This window comes from Triticum urartu, chromosome 2A (genome assembly GCF_056163025.1).
Source record: "Triticum urartu cultivar PI428250 chromosome 2A, HENAU_Tu73, whole genome shotgun sequence".
Lineage (NCBI taxonomy): Eukaryota > Viridiplantae > Streptophyta > Magnoliopsida > Poales > Poaceae > Triticum > Triticum urartu.
The window spans coordinates 566,641,583-566,660,939 of record NC_141874.1 but is presented as its reverse complement, the minus strand read 5'-3'; positions in this window follow the sequence as shown (position 1 = coordinate 566,660,939).

The window sequence follows — 19,357 nt, the reverse complement described above, 5'->3', positions numbered from 1 at the left end:
TGGCACACTGAAAGGGCTCCACAAGGTAAGAAGGTAAATTCTATTGAAGAAACCTCCTCTTTAAATGATAAGATGGATGCCATTATGTCTATGCTTGCTAGTGGTAAGACTCATGTTGATCCAAATAATATTCCCTTGACCTCTTTGGTGGCTCAAGAGGAGCATGTTGATGTGAACTTCATTAGAAATGACAATTTCAACAACAATGCTTATAGGAATAATTTTGGTAACAACAACTATAAGCCTTATCCTCCCAACAATGGCAACACTTATGGCAACTCTTATGGTAGTTCCTACAACAATAATAGGAGTGCTCCCTCTGAACTTGAAGTCATGCTTAAGGACTTTATTACTAAACAAACTGCTTTTAATAAAACTGTTGAGGAAAAGTTTGGTAAAATTGATGTCCTAGCTGCCAAAGTAGATAGCCTTGCCCTTGATGTTGATCTTATAAAACTAAAGGTTATGCCTACTGATTTTAAATAAAGTAAAACTTTGAATGCCATACAAGTTAGGATTGATGAAAATGTTAGGATGATGGCTGAATTGCATGCTAGGTGGGAAAGAGAGGATGAAATTGCTAGAAACAAAGAAATAACCAAAGTTTGTACCATTACCACCACTAGTAGTGCTGAAATTCCAAATGATAGTAAGTCTCCTACCATTAATAATAAAATAATTAGTAAATAAAAAGCCTCTACTCCTCCTAAAAAACTGCCTAGAACCACTGAACTTGATCTTGATAGTGGTGCTGAAATTTTTGGGAAAGTAGGAGACCATAGCCCCCTGGTCTTTGATAATAATGACTTTGAAATTAACCATTGCACTATCTCTAAAGTCATTAAGTACCTACAAAAACTTTCTGAAAGTCCCCACACTAGTTCCCAAAATTTGGCTTTTACAGAACACATAACAAATGCTCTAGTTAAAATTAGAGAAAGAAAGTTAAAACAAGAAGCCTCTATCCCTAGGAAGATAGAAGATGGTTGGGAACCCATCATTAAAATGAAAGTGGATGACTTTGATTGCAATGCTTTATGTGACCTTGGTGCTAGTATCTCTGTGATGCCTAAGAAAGTTTATGACATGCTTGATTTACCACCTGTGAAGAATTGTTATTTGGATGTTGTTCCTCTTGATATTTCCAAAAAGAAACCTTTGGGGAGAGTTGATGATGTTCTTATTGTTGTTAATAACAACCTTGTCCCCGTTGATTTTGTTGTTTTGGATATTGAATGCAACTCTTCTTGTCCTATTGTTTTGGGAAGACCTTTCCTGAGAACTGTTGGTGCTACCATTGATATGAGAGAAGGGACTATTAAATATAGTTTCCCCCTTAAGAAAGGTATTGAGCACTTTCCTAGAAATAAAAATAAGGTAGCTTATGACTCTATCATTAGAGCAAATTATGATGTTGATGCTCCTTCATTTGAAAATACTTGATTTTCTCAAACTTTCTGCGCCTAGCTGAAAGGCGTTAAAAAAAGCACTTCTTGGGAGATAACCCATGTTTTATTTTCTGTTGTTTTTCTCATTTTGTTGAGTCTTGGAAGTTGTTACCTCTGTAGCAACCTCTCCTTATCCTTTTTGTTTGGTTTTTGTGCCAAGGATAACCTCTAATGGAAGAAGGTACAATTTTGGGGAGTTGCTGTCCCGAGACAGATTCCATGCTGTTACCAAAAAAATTCGTATGCCCAGCCAGAACGTCACAAAATTATGATATTTTACGAGCATATGCCCCTGGTTTTTGTCTAACTTTCATTAGTTTTGCACTTTTCGATTTGAGCAACAGAAGGTGGTTCAAAAAAATGATCTTTACCTGCTGTTCTATTTTGACAGATTTCTGCCATATTTTGCCTCTAGCCTTTCTACCTTTTCTTTCGAGCTCTAATGAAACGAGGAGCCTCGGGAAGAAGTAGCTACAGTAGCTATGCTTTATGGATGAGTTTGATTTGTGTTGGAACTGAACCCAAGTGATCCTTTATTTGAATTTACTAATGCTGCTAACTGAGATTTTTGTGAAGTTCTGTATGAAGGAAGTTTTCAAGTGTAGGGAACGAAGAATGATGAGATGAGATGAAGAATGGACAAAAGCTCAAGCTTGGGGATGCCCATGTCACCCCAAGACATATTCAAGAAGTACAAGCGTCAAAGCTTGGGGATGCCCAAGGCATCCCCTTCTTCATCAATAAAAATATCAGGTCCTTTTTCTGTATGCTATATTTTTATTGCTTCATATACTATGTGTTGTTCTTGGAGCGTCTTTGCTTTAGTTTTCAGTTTAGTTTAGTTTAGTTTAGTTTGCTGTAGTACTTAGTTAGATCCCAGCTCTTTTGTTTTGGAGAGAGACACGCTCCGTTTTCATTGCCTAGAACACTCTAGTTTCATTCCTATTACTCTGCGAGTGTTCTCTTTTTGCTAGCACTGCCTTTAGTATTTGTTTTGTTCAGAACTTTTAGTTCTTCTTTGTAGTTAGGTGTGTTCAACTCTCTGGTATTTGATGATATTACTCTTGTGAGTTGTTCCAAATAAGTTGATTGGTGTTGGATTCGAGAAAAAAGCTCTATGCAAATAGTGGTACAGAAGATAGCTTGTGTAGACTGTGTCCTAGACTCTTTTAGCTTGTCATGTTCATTATGCTTAGTGTTTATTGTTGTAGCATGACTTGTTTCAACTAGTTGAGAGTGTTTATTTGGACCTATTGAATGTTCATGTTTAGCTCTTTGCATGCAAAAGCATAGTCTAAGTGGTATTTCTCCTGCTCTGTTTCGGCTGACTTGGCACATGCTTACACCATGCTATGACTGAATCATAGTCAATCAAGCCTCTATGATCACTTAGCTCCTATGACTTGTAGTTTTCACCCCATGTGTAGTTAGTAATGCTTTGTCGCTCTGCATGATTATGTCCATTATGCTCTCTTGGTTTGGTCGCTCCCAGTCTATTGCTAGCCTTCATCTGTACCGAGTATGAGCTCTACTCGTGCATCCAACTCCCAAAAACCAAAGTTTTGCCAAATGTGTCCACTATACCTACCTACATGTGGTATTTCACCGCCACTCCAAAGTAAATTACTTGAGTGCTACCTTTAAAACCTTCAAAATACTCCTGTTTTGTGTTCCTGTTTAACTCATGAGGACGTATCACTTGTTTTACCGTTTCTTTCATGGTTACTTGGCTTCACACCTCTACTAGCATGCATAATGTGCTGGTCCAAAAATTTCAAAGAGAGCAAGGCAACGGGTGCCCAGCCCAAACTTTCTGAAAAGAAAAGCTCCAAACAAAATAAACAACAAAACACCGCTCTGCGCACTATGTACTTGAGAGATCATAATAGTGGTGTGCTGGAGAACTATCTGGGAGCCGCTCTCGAAGCTGAGTAATTGTGAAAGGGGTGGTAACTCACTTGATGCTATTCGTTGACATGACATACATACCTCTCAAAATAAAAGACTTTCTAATGAAAGCAACTTTTTCAATCATCTTTTTATAAATAAAAAGCTCTAGCACTTGAGTAATCCCTGCTTCCCTCTGCGAAGGGCCTTTCTTTTACTTTAATGTTGAGTCTCCATCTTCTTACTTTTTGCACCAACCAAGAGTAGCATGGTGGCCATTCTTAGTTCTATGTGCATTGTCCCAAGGTTATTATTAACTATTCATATTATGCTATTACATGTTCATTAGGACTATTTGTTTCTAGTCACCAATTATCTTTGAAGGTGTCCTGGCATTTATGTTTTGCCCTCAATATAAAGGACTATCTGATTGCCACTTATGCTACTGCTGATTATATGTGGGGAGACAAACATGTCTTCAAGGCTCTTTTATTCATGATCTTCTTGTTTGTTCTTGTTAATGCCTTGACAATGCTTGCTAAGTTCTTTTGATAAGATTTATATCTTGCATGACTCGTTTAGAAGTTCTTTGATCCCAGCACAGAATGCTTTGCATATGGATGTTTGAAATTGTGATAGCATGTCACCTAAAAAATTATTATTTTTATCACTTACCTACTCGAGGACGAGCAAGAGTTAAGCTTGGGGATGCTGATACATTGCAAATGTATCTATAATTTTTGATACTCCATGCTTGTTTATTACCAATTACCTTATGTTTTACTTGTGCTTCTTGGTGTTTTTATTGATTTCCTGCCACTAACATATTGAGAAGATGCCAAAGTGGCCAGTTCCTATTTTCTGCTGTTTTTGGTTCCAGGAGAGCTGAAAAATAAATATTCTCGGAATTGACAAAGGAAGCTATTTTACGAAGTTTTACACCGGAAGACTCCAGAAGCCAGAAGGAGGGAGGCAGAAGGCCCACAGGGGGCCCACACCCCCCAGGCGCGGCCAGGGCCCCACTCGCGCCTAGGGCAGGTGTGGCCCACCTGCTGCCCCCTGGCTCCGCCCTTTCGCCTATTTATTCACCCCGACGGGAAAACCCTAGATATAGCGCAGAAAGTCCAGAAAGAAGTCCGTAGCCGCCGCCATCGTTGCGGGGAGATCAGAAGCTCTTCCCAGCACCCTGCCGGAGGGGAGATCATCACCGGAGGCCTTCTTCATCACCATGCCCGCCTCCGGAGTGATGTGTGAGTAGTTCACCATAGGACTACGGGTCCATGTCAGTAGCTAGATGGTTGTTCTCTCCATTGTATGAATCTCATGAGCTGCCTAACATGATTGAGATCATCTTATATGATTCTTGTGAGCTGCCTAAGATGATCAAGATCATCTTTATGTAATATCCCTTATGTTGGTTTGTTGGGATCTGACTAGTTATCGAGTACAATGTTCAAATTGAATATAGATCTTGAGTTTATCTTTGATATGTCTTGAATCTCGTTGGTGTTATTGTGATCTTGCATGCTTTCTGTTGTTAGTAGTTGCTCTGGCTAAGTAGTTGCTTTCAACTCCAAGAGGGAGTATTTATGCTAGATAGTGGGTTCATGCCTCCTTTTATCCCTGGGCTCGAGATGACAAAAATGACTAAGGGTGAGGATGTGCCGTTGCCACTAGGGAGAACAAGATGGTGCTCTGCCCAAATAGGGGTGGTTCTACTGTCTACTTAACACACTTTACTTAATGCAATAGTTTGTTGTTAGAGCTTATTCTATAGGCTTGTTTGCAGCTTAATACTCATGGGTTTGTTCGGATGATATTTCCGTGAGTGGACTATTTAGTTACAGACGCAGTTGGATGGCAGTCTGTGATCTTTGTTGTAATGCCCAATCAATCTCATAGTATTCATCTTGTCTAGTATTTGCATCTTTGTGTGCACTCTCATGTGTCAGCTTCCCAGCTGTAATTTGTTTATCCAACACTGTATTGTCTTGTGGAGAGACACCTCTAGTGAACTGTGGACCCCGGTCCTTCTCTTTATTATTGCTATACAACCTGCTGCTTCCTGTTTTCCTGTTTTCTTTACTGCAAGCATCCTCTTTCCATTTGATACAATTAATCCTTTGTTTTCAGCAAGGCCGATGGGATTGACAACCTCACTGTCTAGTTGGGGCAAAGTAATTTGGTTGTGTCGTGCAGGTCTCTTCTTCAACCTCGGTGCCATGCTTTGTCTCCTATAGGTTCGGTAACCTTGGTTTCATCACTGAGGGAAATTTGCTGCTGTCCTACATCATACCTTCCACTTGGGGTTTTCCAACAATCCTCAACCATCATCATTGGGGACATCACCTGCCGGCTACCACGTCCCCACCGGCTGGATGCTGAGCGCCGGAGGCGTGCCGGTCCCTCCTGTCCCTACCGGTGTGGTGCGCCGGATGGCCATCACGAACCACTACTACCACGAGGTCACGCCGGAGCAGCGGAGGAATCCCAACTGGCATCCCGACTTGGGAAGCCTTCATCATCTTTCGGCGTGAGAGGGCGCTCGCCAGGTACGAGGAGGACGGCCCACCTCCTTCTTCGAACTTCAACGAGGCCGGTCGTCGGCTGTGGTGGCGCGGCCGGACTCTCGAGAGCGTCATGACCAACAACACGGCCGGCGATAGACCCCGCCTGCGCTACCCTCAAATCCAGACCACACGCGCGCGTGCCCAGCCTTCAAGGTTCAACTGCAGCGACGACGGCCACGTCAAGTACTTCTGTGGCGAGTACTACGACGACTACAGTGGCGAGTATTACAGGTCTAGGCAGGAGGATGACTGAATCACTCCAAGATTCCAAAACAAGTTCGGCCGATTGTGACTTAATCTGGCCATGTATCTTAATTTTCAGTTGTGCCGTGTAACTTAGTATTAGTCTAATTGTACTTTAATTCCATTTCAAATTGTATCTTTATAAATGAATTGGGAATTCAAATATGCGCAAATTCATAAATTGTTACTAGTTTGAATAGTTAGAATAATTATTTTTGAAAACTGAAAATATATTTAGATTATTTATGCAATGTCAGTCACTTTTCATATTGAAAGTTTTGTCAAATTTGTAACAATGCAAAAAATGTGAATTCAAATATGCGCAAATTCATAAATTGTTGCTAGTTTGAATAGTTAGAATAATGATTTTTGAAAACAGAAAATATATTTGGATTATTTATGCAATATCAATCACTTTTCATATTGAAAGTTTTGTCAAACTTGTAACAATACAAAAAATGGGAATTCAAATATGCGCAAATTCATAAATTGTTACTAGTTTGAATAGTTAGAATAATGTTTTTTGGAAACAGAAAATATATTTGGATTATTATGCAATTTCAATCACTTTTCATATTGAAAGTTTTTCTAGATTCAAAAGAGAGCAAAAACTAGATAATTTAAATATTTGAAGCATTTAAAAAATGGGCAAGAAAATAAAAACGTTTAAACATAACGCGCCAAAGGGTCAGACCCTTTTGCACCGGCTGGTATTACGAACCGGTGTAAAAGGGTCTTTTACACCGGTTGGTAATACCAGCCGGTGCAAAAGGGTGTGAACTTTGGCGCGCACAAACTACCACCACCGCCAAACCACCTATTGCATCGGCTGGTAATACCAGCCGGTGTAAAAGGGTACCTCTTTACACCGGTTGGTGTTACGAGCCGGTGACCCTTTTACACTGGCTCATAACACCAACCGGTGTAAAAGGGTGTTGGGTATTTAAGCCGGGGCAAGCCACGCCCCGGTGCAAGAAATCGACGAAGACGAAGGGCACGCGCAGAAACCACGCCGTCAGGCTGCCAAAATCCGTCGCTGCCCCTGCCGTTCTCCGCCGCGTCGCCGCCGTGCGTCGATTCCGGCCGTTCTCAGCCGCGCCGCTGCCGTGCGCGTCGATTCCGTCGTTCTCCGCCGCCGCTGAACCTGAAGTGGCCGCCCGCGTCGCCGCCGTGCCCGCTGCGTCCTCCTCTGCTCCTCGACGCCGGCGTCCGCGCTCCTCGTCGCCGCCCGCGTCGCCTGCGCTCCTGCCCGTGCCCGACGCGCCGCGGTGCTCGCCGTTCGCCGTCACCTGCCTCGGCCCTCCTCCTGCAGGTGCCGCGCGCGCCGATCCCCACTCTGTACTCTCTCTGTATAGAGAGGGTTTTTTTAGTTGTTTTTTTAATTTAGGTATGTTGTATTAGTTTAGAGATATGATTTAATTGTTTAGTTGTTTTTTAGTTATTTTCTAATTGACTTAGTGTATATTGTATTAGTTTAGAGATATGATTTAATTTAGTTATTTTAGTTTTTTAATTTAGGTAAATATTTTAGGTATAATAATTTAGGTATATAGTGATTTAACTTAGGTAATTTAGGTATATTTTGAATATAGGGTAATTTAGGTATATTAATTTAGAGATATGATTTTAGATTTAGAAAAATTTGTTGTTATATATTTTAGTGATTTTAAGACTTAGTGAATTTAGGACTTAGTGAAATTTTAGTGAAATTATAGTGTATTATATATTGGTGAATTAACTTGGTGAAATTTTAAGACTTAGTGATTTTAAGACTTAGTGAAATTTAGGACTTAGTGAATTTACTTAGTGAAATTTTAGAATTTTGATTGTAGTACTATATCTTTGTAATATGCCTCTTGTAAGGAAAAAATTGTTGGGGTTCGCAGCATGGAAAACAAAATTTTTCCTACACAACAACGAATAAACCCTAGCCAAGATCCATCTAGGAGATGCATGCAACGAAACATGAATATGCAAACATGCATAACTTGATTTACATACCGTTGCAAATCAGTAGCGGAAGCTTGAAAGAAGGTGTCGACGAAGTCCGATCACGATCCGTTCAGTCTTGGCGATCCGCGAGATGACCAAGCGCCGCAAGTGCAATGCCTCCGAGAGTGTTACACACGTACAGCTTGACGACGTCGGCGCTTCTCCGTTCCAGCGGATACACGGCGAAGTAGAGAGATCACTTCAACGTCACAGCGGTGTGACGATGAACGTGGCGCAATTCCGGCAGGGCTTCGCCCGGACGGTCCTTCGGAGATTCCCAGAACTAGGGTTCCGGCGAGATTTCCGACGATCACCAACTAGATCCGGAGACCTAGATGTGAACTCGGAGGAGTAGAAGATCACCGCGCATCGGGCACGACTAGCACCGACGCGGGGAGGCGACGGCGAGAGGCGGCGGGTGGCCGGCGGCGCGGGTCGGGCGGCGGCGGCTCGGGCGGGGTGCGGGTGGAGGCCGAGGCTGCGAGCTTGTGTCTCGTGTTGTGTTTTGCCTTGCCCCGGGGTCTCGTTTATATAGGCGGCCACGGAGGTCACGGTTTCGGAAACCGATAAGAACTCCGTACTCCAACCCAACTCAAACTCCACACTTGTCATAATTGGAAAGGAAAAAGAACACACCGGAGGGAGGGACTCCTCTCCCTCCCCAATTCGGCTAGGAGGGAGGAGGGAGTCCTCCCTCCCCACCGACTCGGCCAGCCGGCCGTCCAGGTGCGCCTCGCCTGGGTGGGGTCAGCCCAGCTGGCCCGGCCCCACCCCCTTCTAGAACTTTCCGAACTTTCCCGATTTTACCTGAAACTTTCCGAAACTTTCTAGAACCTTCCAATATATGAACTTAGGGGTTTTCCGCTATTCCGAATCCATCCGTGATACTCCCGAAGTCAACCGGGACTCCGATCTTTCTCCGAACAATAATTGCGCATATCTTTCTCTCTTACCCAAAGCGTCGTACTGCCTTAAGTGTGTTACCCTACGGGTCCGGTAAACAATGTCAGTTGTGACTATTCTCATAGTCACGCGTAGTAGGGAGACTCTGAAAACGTCTATGCTACCCCGACTGTTTACTCGGATGATCAACCTGATCATCTCACGAACCACTTTGACCGTCGATATATAATTCCCATGTCCTGCGATATGTTACTTACCCAAGATATTGATCGTCAGTACCGTCGTACCTTAGTTCAATCTCGTTACTGGTAAGTTCTCTTTTCTCATCATAACTATTCACTCTCTTGTGACCCGGTCACGTGCTTGCAAGCGATTGAGTGAACGTTACTGAGATGAGCCCAGAGAATATATGTCCGTCACTTGGATGGACAAGTCCCACTCTTGAACATATATAAGCCTACAAGGTACCTTCGGGGAACGCACAAGATAACTTTATAATCACCCCATTACGAGTGACGTTTGCAGCGAGCAACGCCCCCTTTCCGGTACCCGAGAGTTTACATGATCTCATGGTCAAAGGAACTAAAAAGACGTCAACAGATAAAGCTACGCAATCAGAACTTATGTGACACGATCAATTGCTTCGCTTTAGTGTTTGGGTATGTCCGTCACATTATTCCTCTAGAATAACTGTAAGCTCCACTAATGAGAGAACACGGTCTCTATGGTTATGAAAACGATAACCATGACACAATGTATTATGTTTCCCCATAACACAGTCAAGCATGATTTATATAGACGATTATCAAGAACATGAATTGGCCCATATAATAAAATATACCTTTATTATTGTCTCTAGGGCACCAATTCCAACAAAAATAAGCCTCTTGTAAGTTGTCGACACCCCTCTAGGAGTCTCGTTGTCGAGACTCCGAGAGGGGTCTCAACAACTTACAAGAGGCATATTTTAGTAAAATTATTTAGATTATTTTGACTTAGGTTATAGAAATGTTCATTATAGAATTTGCATGTAAGTTGTCGAGACCCCTCTCGGGCTCTCGACAACCCTAATTGAACAGAAAATATGCCTCTTGTAAGTTGTCGATACGCCTCTCGGAGTCTCACCAACTTACAAGAGGCATATTTGATGTTCAATTATGGTTGTCGAGAGCCCGAGAGGGGGTCTCGACAACTTTACAAGACTCTGGTCTTGTAAAGTTGTCGAGACCCCTCTCGGGCTCACGGCAACCATAATTGAACATTTAATATGCATATGTTGATTTTTTATTGTAGAATTTTCACATATATATGTATTTGACTTGTACCTTTCATTTGTATTAGCTGAGCTATGGCCGGTAGAGATGGTGAAGACGAGCTCTTAAAGATCATACATGATGGTACGCGACCGATCGCAACGCCGGAGGAAGATGACGGCTCGCAGTACCTGAACGATTCAGGTCCAGGAATGGAGGAAGAACAACATGATGTGGAAGCGGAAACAGGCCAAGAAGACCACCAGGAAGACCTTGCCTTAGTAAAGGCCGGGGAACCTTCTGCTTCCAAGAAGACCTCCAGGAAGACCACCTCTGCATCGACGGCAGAATCAAAGAAGTCGAAACGAGGCCCGACAAAAGAGATGACCGCTGGAGAGCATCTGATAATCGAAGCTGTCTATCATACCGGCGAGCCTTCTGCTCCTAAGAAGGTTGCAACAAAATTTGCAAATCAATGGGGAGTAATCGTTAGAGACCTGGTGCCGATAAGTGTTCAAGAGTGGAATCGGCCAGGAAAGGAAGATGAACCAACAGATGTGACATTTGTCCCTGATGAATTGAAGAACCAACTTTTCGAGAGGCTGATGACACATTTCGGTTTACCGGAATGCGACAGTGAAGAGGAATTCTAGAGAATGTTCGCCGCGCTCAGGCAATGGTCTCTGAAGAAGATGGCGGAGGCTTTCAATGCATACAAGACCAGGCTGTGGAACACATATACAAAGAAGAAAACATATCCAGTATTCGAGGGGCCGCTAGAGAAGCAGAAGCAAAACTGGCCGTTATTTAAGGCATACAAGGAATCAGATGCTGGTAAAGCTAGGTCACTGAAGAACAAGGAGAATGCCTCAAAGAAAAAATATCACCACACTATGGGTTCGGGAGGCTACAGGGCTGCACTGCCTAAGTTTAATAAGCTAGAGGCTGATCTGCGGGCTCAGGGGATCGTCCCAGCTACACACGATTTTCTCCCGAGAGTGAGAAATTTGTTGCTTGGCCATGGAGCAACGTATGAAGCAAACGGTGATATCATTCCGAACAAAAAGATAGAGGAACCCTTTAATGCACTTATTAAAGTCTTTGAAGCAAGAGAAAAGGGGGAGTTCGTGCGGGATCGAGAGAGAGACGAGCTGACGGAGGCCCTTGGGAATCCGGAACATGGAGGCCGGGTACGAGGCTGGGGAAATTATCCGTGGTCGCATGGGTTTTCTGCGGAAGACGCCCTATTTCCATATAGAAGCCGAGAGAGAGGAAATCAGAGGAAGGAGGCGGAGGTGACAAAAAAGTTTGCTGTACATGATGCCGAATTTGATAGATAATAACGAGAGTAAACGAGACAAAGAGACACGGATTTTTACGTGGAAACCCTTGCGGGAGAAAATCACGGACGCACGAAGGCGCAATCACTATAAGGAGGAGTATTACAAGCACGAGACGACAGGCCGTCTGAGGTGCGACTACATGGGGTATATATGAGGGGCAACACATAGGAGTCCTTGTAGGACAAGTAAACGAGTTGTATTCGTACGCGTTGGTACCAACGCAAAAGGCCCACACCGTATGTACTACGTCTAGTCCAATACGGTACTAAAATTTGGATCACAATTTAACAATCTCCACCTTGAGCCAAATTCCCTCCAGTAGTTGAAGAAAGTGAATAACTCCATCCAAATCAGCTTAAACACCTTGTGCGTCAAAGTCCATAGGACTAGTGAGAAATACCAACTAAGCCTGAGCAAAGCTCAAACTTATTGGTCGGAACTGGCTTTGTCATCATATCAGCAGGATTATCATGAGTACTTATCTTGCATACTTCAAATCACCTTCAGCAACAACATCTCGAATATAGTGATATCTGACATCAATGTGCTTTGTTCTCCCATGATACATTGGATTCTTTGTAAGATATATAGCACTTTGACTGTCACTAAATACGGTAGGGCAAGATGAGTCTCCACAAAGCTCAGTGTACAAACCTCTCAATCAGATAGCTTCTTTGCATGCCTCAGAAATAGCCATATACTCGGCATCAGTAGTGGAACAAGCCACAATAGACTGCAAAGTTGCTCTCCAACTCACAGCACAACCACCAATGGTGAAAACATAACCTGTGAGTGATCTTCTCTTATCCAAATCACCAGCAAAATCAGAATCAACAAAACAAACAAGTCCATCTCTAGTTTTCCCAAACTGTAAATAAGCATTAGAAGTACCACGCAGGTATCTGAAAATCCACTGAACTGCTCTCCAATGCTCTTTTCCAGGATTAGCCATGTATCTACTGACAACACTCAATGCATATGATAAATCCGGACAAGAACAAACCATGGCATACATAAGTGAACCAATTGCACTCGAATAGGGAACTCTAGACATGTACTCAATATCTGCATCTGACTTAGGACATAAAACTGATGATAATTTGAAGTGTGCAGCTAACGGAGTACTCACCGGCTTGGCATTATGCATATTAAAACGACGAAGAACTTTATCAATATATCCCTTCTGACTGAGATACACTTTTCCAGATGGTCTATCTCTGGATATTTCCATGCCAAGTATTTTCTTTGCTGCACCCAAATCCTTCATCTCAAATTCATTACTCAATTGCTTCTTTAGTTCATTAATCTCTAACATACTCTTTGCAGCAATAAGCATATCATCAACATAAAGGAGCAAATAAATAGTTGAACCTTCGACAGTTTTCAAATAAACACAACTATCATAATTAGACCTTTTGAAACCTTGAGAGAGCATAAAGGTGTCAAATCTCTTGTACCACTGTCTCGGGGATTGCTTCAATCCATAAAGAGATTTCTTTAACTTACAGACAAGCTTTTCTTTTCCAGGAATAATAAAACCTTCAGGTTGTTCCATATAAATATCCTCTTCTAATTCTCCATCTAAGAATGCAGTTTTAACATCCAATTGTTCAAGCTCAAGATCATGCATGGCAACAATACTGAGTAAGTGCGAATAGATCTATGCTTCACAACAGGAGAAAAGACTTCGTTATAGTCAATACCTGAAATCTGACTGTAACCTTTAGCAACTAACCTTGCTTTATATCTTGTCTCATCATTAGGAGAAACACCTTCTTTCCTCTTGAAAACCCACTTGCAACGAATATGTTTCTTCTCTCTAGGTAATCTTACTAAATCCCAAGTGCCATTATTTTCAAGTGATTCCATCTCATCATGCATAGCGGTCATCCACTTATTACTATCAATAGAAATAATAGCCTCGGAATATGAAGAAGGCTCAGCATTACCTTAAATTTCTTTTGCAACAGATAAAGCAAAAGAAACAATATTGCACTCTTCAATTAACCTGTCAGGTTTATTACTACCCCGTCTAACTCTGTCACGTGCAAGATTCCAACTGGGTGGAACAATAGGCTGATTTGGAATGGGAGTGACATGATCATCATTAACAACGGGTTCATCATATGCATCAACAATTTCATTACGAGATGTATCACCTGAATCAATAACATGCTCCACCTGAACAGTAGGCTCCTGAACAATAGGCTGCTGTTCACTCTCAACGGGAACATTAGTAGATGAAACATCATGTAACATAGCAGATTCATTAAAGATAACATTTCTGCTAATAACAACCTTCTGGGTTTCAGGATTCCATAATTAAAAACCTTTAACACCAAACTTATAACCAAGAAAGATGCACTTAACAGCCCTAGGCTCCAACTTTCCGTTATCAACATGAGCATAAGCAGTGCAACCAAAAACTCTCAACTGTGAATAATCAGCAGGTGAACCAGACCATACCTCAATTGAAGTTTTCTTATTAAGAGCAATAGATGGTGAATGATTAATGAGATAACAAGCAGTGGAAGCAGCCTCAGCCCAAAAACGCCTATGCAAACCTGCATTGGACAACATGCAACGGGCTCTGGAAATAATGGTCCTGTTCATACGCTCAGCAACACCGTTTTGTTGAGGAGTATAAGGAACGGTGTAATGTCTGACAATGCCTTCAGACTTGAAATAATTCTTAAATTGCTTAGAACAGAATTCCATACCATTATCAGTGCGAAGTATTTTTACCTTCTTTTCAGTTTGTCTTCCAATCATAATCTTCCACTCCTTAAATGCTGAGAATGCTTCATATTTATGCTTCAAGAAATAAGGCCAAACTTTTCTCGAATAATCATCAATAATAGTCAGCATGTAACTAGCACCACCTAGTGACTTCTTGCGAGATGGTCCCCATAAATCAGAATGCACATAATCAAGAATACCCTCAGTTGTATGAGTCGAAGTGTTGAACTTCACCCTCTTGTGTTTGCCGAAGATACAATGCTCACAAAATTTCAATTTACCAGGTTCATATTCATCAAGAAGACCTCTCTTATTTAACTCTGCTAAACCAATTTTAGTCATATGTCCAAGACGCATATGCCAAAGGTTAGCAGCATCACAATCAGAATTCTTTGAAACAACCGGAGTAGCGTTACCTGAAACGGTAGAACCTCGAAGGTAATAAAGAGCATTGGTCGAACTTAAGTCACCTTTCATCACAACAAGGGAGCCTTTGGTGACCTTCAAAACACTATCTCCACCTGAATACTTGTACCCCTTTGCATCAAGGGCACTAACAGAGATAAGATTTCTCTTCATCTTCGGAATATACCGAACATCTGTCAAAGTTCTGATTATGCCATCAAACATCTTGATTCGAATAGAACCTATGCCTTCAATCTTGCATGGTGAATTATCAAAAGCCAAAACGGAACCAGCAGAAGTAGTAGAATTAAAAGCATTAAACCAATCTCTATGTGGACACATATGAAAAGTGCATGCAGTGTCAAGTACCCACTCATCATTGGTCTCAGCACATCCAGCAATAACGACAAGAGCATCATCGGAACTATCATCACGAGCAACGTTAGCAGAATTTTCACCTTGTTTGTTACCTTTCCTCTTTTCCTTGTTCTGCAACTTGAAACACTCTGAAATGTCATGCCCGTCTCTCTTGCAATATCTGCAATATTTCTTGTCTCTGGATTGCGACCGGCCCCTGTGGTCGTTCTTACTTTTGCCTCTGTTTCCATTATTGGAGTTCTTCTCCTTTGTCCTGCCACGAACAGATAATCCCTCTGCTTGGGATGAACTTGAACCATCATGAGGCACCATTAATTTCATCTTCTCCTTAGAGTTCAAAGCTTCATAAACTTCATTAAGTGTGAGAGTATCACGACTGTATAATATGGTGTCTCTAAAATTGGTATAAGAACTTGGCAGTGAACAAAGTAACATTAAAGCAGTATCTTCCTCTTCATACTTAACCTCCATTGCAACTAGATCGGATATGATCTCTTTAAATTCAGAAATATGATTCAAAACATTACCTCCCTCGGGTAACCTGTGCAGGAATAATTTTTGTTTCAGATGCATCTTGCTGGTGAGATCTTTAGTCATGCAAATCCCTTCCAGCTTTAACCATAGAGCGACGGCAGTTTTCTCGCTCAAAACTTCCTGCAAAATATTATTATGCAAATGGAGTTGAATTTGTGACAAAGCCTTACAATCAATTCTTTTTTCCTCAGCAGCCCAGTCCTCAATTCGGTTCTTTCCAAAACTATCCAGTGCTATATCATAGTCGGCCTGTGGCAACAACGCCCGCATCTTGACTTGCCATAGGGTAAACCTTGTGTCACGATCTAGCAGCGGGAAATTGTACTTCATGGATGGCATGAGTCGATAAATCTATGTACACAAAGTAGTACAAGCCGATAGAAAATTCTTGATAGAATTAATTTGCAGGGCAAAAAAAAGGATAATAGCACCTGGTAGTATCCGCTAGTGGACGTAGCTGTTGAACAGAGAACAAAAAACTGAACTAGTACGAGAAGTACAGATTCAGGGACCCGGCTTGCCTGCTCCCTTTCCATGCTCCTATCCGTGCTCCCACCTCATCCAACGGCTGTCTTTTTTCCTTTTTCCTTTCTAATCTAATCATCTCCCTCCCTGATTTTAAGGAGGTGGGGCCGGGTCTTATTTTGTTTCAATCAAATCAAGCCACGTATGCGGGAGCACGGATGGACACACGAGAGGGGAGCAGGCAAGTCTCGTCCCAGATTCAGTTGTCCCTTGTGATGACGTGGAGTAGTACAACTACAGTTGATGTAGTACTCCACTAACAACGCAGCTCACACCTGGCGTCTTGCGGCAGCGCACCGAAAAAAAACGATCTGGTTTCGATCTCTTCACGTCACGAAGTGATGACTACACGGATCAGAAGCAGCCTCGAGCATGGAGGTGATTCATGATTTGACAGCGGCGCAGCGTAGATTTGTCTCCGATCCGGAACACGAGGCTAGTCTTCGGTGGATTTCTGCGCCGTGCGCAGCGGAACGTCCTGTCGGTCTCGGCGACTTTGCGGACGGCGCACAAGGACGTGAACCCTAACTCTCGTCGATCTCGTATCTGAAACCTCAGCTCTGTATACCACTTGATAAATAATAACGAGAGTAAACGAAACAAAGAGACACGGATTTTTACGTGTAAACCTTTGCGGGAGAAAATCACAGACGCACGAAGGCGCAATCACTATGAGGAGGAGTATTACAAGCACGAGACGACAACCCGTCTGAGATGCGACTACATGGGGTATATATAAAGGGCAACACATAGGAGTCCTTGTAGGACAAGTAAACGAGTTGTACTCATACGCGTCGGTACCAAGGCAAAAGGCCCATACCATATGTACTACGTCTAGTTCAATACGGTACTAGAATTTGGATCACAATTTAACAGAATTGGCGGAGTTGAAGCAGCAGATGGCCGAGATTAGAGGAATGCGCTGCCAGCAGCCAGACGGTGATGATGGCCCATCGCAACGCCGGAGCAGCGTGGCTTCAAGCCAGCAGGTCGCGCCTGACGATGCAGCAGTGAGACTAAATGTGATTGATGCTGCTGCTGCAGAAATGGAGGCTGTGGATGCAATCAAGGAGAGGACAAACTGTGAGCTGCATGTGTCGGTGAACAACATGTCCATGAAGGTGGCTGACGGCTACACTTTGCCTTGTTCTGATGGAGCAACCATCCATGGCTGTCCCATTCCACCTGGATATGCTCGGGTGTTTGTGGACGAGATTATTCCGCTTTGGAGCAGACTGCATCTTGATCGCGCCGTAGGTGATGGGATAGAGACGCTAGAGCAAGCTGTCAACAACTTCATAGTCTAGAAGAAGAAAGACATCATCATTCCTCCTCCGGCGGCTCCTGCGGCACCTCCTTCGAGAGGCGGTCAGTCACCACCACCACCTCCAGCGCCTCCTTCTCCGAGAAGCAGTCCACCACCACCTACAGGGAGTCCACACCTCGACGCTGTGGACCTCAGCAGCTCGAGTCCGTCTCGATCTCCGCTGCCTCAGCCGACTCCGCTGCCTCAGCCGACTCCGCCGCCCACTAACTCGCGCGGGCAGAAGCGTAAGGGTGGTACCACCGACGCCTCTCTGTCGAAGCTCCCGAAGAGATCGCCACGAAAGAAAAGAGAGCCTCTGCCGAAGGTTCCCAAGGCGCCGCCGGTGTTGCCCTACCATAGGTCTGTGGAGGAGAACAAGGCATGGGTGGACGCGGACACGAAACAGCAGATGTCTACGTGGGGGAAAGCGAAACCCGCCTCGCCGCCAAAGGAGCCACTAGATCCGAAAACGAAGAAACACTTTAAGGATATGCTGGACATGCCATCCCAAGTTCAGCTAAACCTAAACAGTGACTACGACCGCAATGTATTGAAGACTCACTCCGCAGCCGTGAAGAAGGGGAGGACAATTCCCCAGCTTGGGGAGCAGAAAAATCAAGAGATCGCCCCGCTGAAGGTGTTATCCGAAGCATCCGCCGCCCCAGCAAACATTGATATGGTTGCTGTACGGCAGTTTGCGAGAGATACCGGTATGGCTGTTCAGCAATGTCTAAGCAATCGCGACGGGGATCTGCCTCCAATGGCTGAGCTAGCATGGAAATATGATCTAGGAAAGTCTCTCATAGCAGCTCGGCGAGCTAACAACCATGAAGCGTCAGCTGCATCAGTATTACTTGAATGCCGCAACTAAAAAACTGGATCAGCTCACGATCCGAGTTACAGATGAACAGTTCTTCCGCAACGACTTTACCGTCATTGATTTTGAAGATCTATATTTCCTCTACAATTTCGTCGGCCTTGACAAACCGATCCTCAGCACGTATTGTCTGTAAGTGAGTACTTTATCTCTGTAATTAAGTCTCTACATCTTCATCTTGTTCGATCATTGCTTCTTATATGTTATCCTCACTGTACGCTATATATGTATTATGCAGAATTAAGATTCGGGAAGGTACCAGTGGCATTGGGTTCGTTGACCCATATATGATCAATGATAAGATGTTCTTAGACTGTCCCAAGGAAACGGAGAATAACCTCCTGAACTATTTGGAGCGGCAATTTTTCATGAGCGAAATACTATTTTCTTGGCGATCCGGGTGAGTGTTACTGTCTTCTACATATTCCTGCGCATTTCTATTCTGCTAACTCGATGCTAAGTGTAACTGATGAGTAATGTGATTATAAACATGTGCAGTTTCCACTGGATTTTGCTCAACATTCATGTTAACACCGGAGTCGTCGATCTTTATGACTCCATGAATAGGGGGCAAGCTGCATACCCGGATTTGATTGCACGGCTCAACAGGTAAGTTCAACCATTGTCGCACGGTATCGTCCCCTTTTGTTCAATCAGAATCGTACGATGACCCATTTATCCTTTTTTTTGCCGGACAGGGCTTGAAACAGGTTCAGGAAGAACCAAGCCGGTCTTACGAACAACGTGCTACGATTTGATGAAGTCATCGTAAGTAGCACTTGCTAGATTCACGCATCTCTTTAATTGCTTGACCATTATTTGATTAAATTCTTTTTCTCGTAAAGTGCCCTCAGCAGCCTCCGGGAACCAACTTATGTGGATTCTATGTCATGGAGAACATCCGGATTAAGGTGAACGAGCAGAAGATGAACTCAAAGAAGTTGGCCATCCACG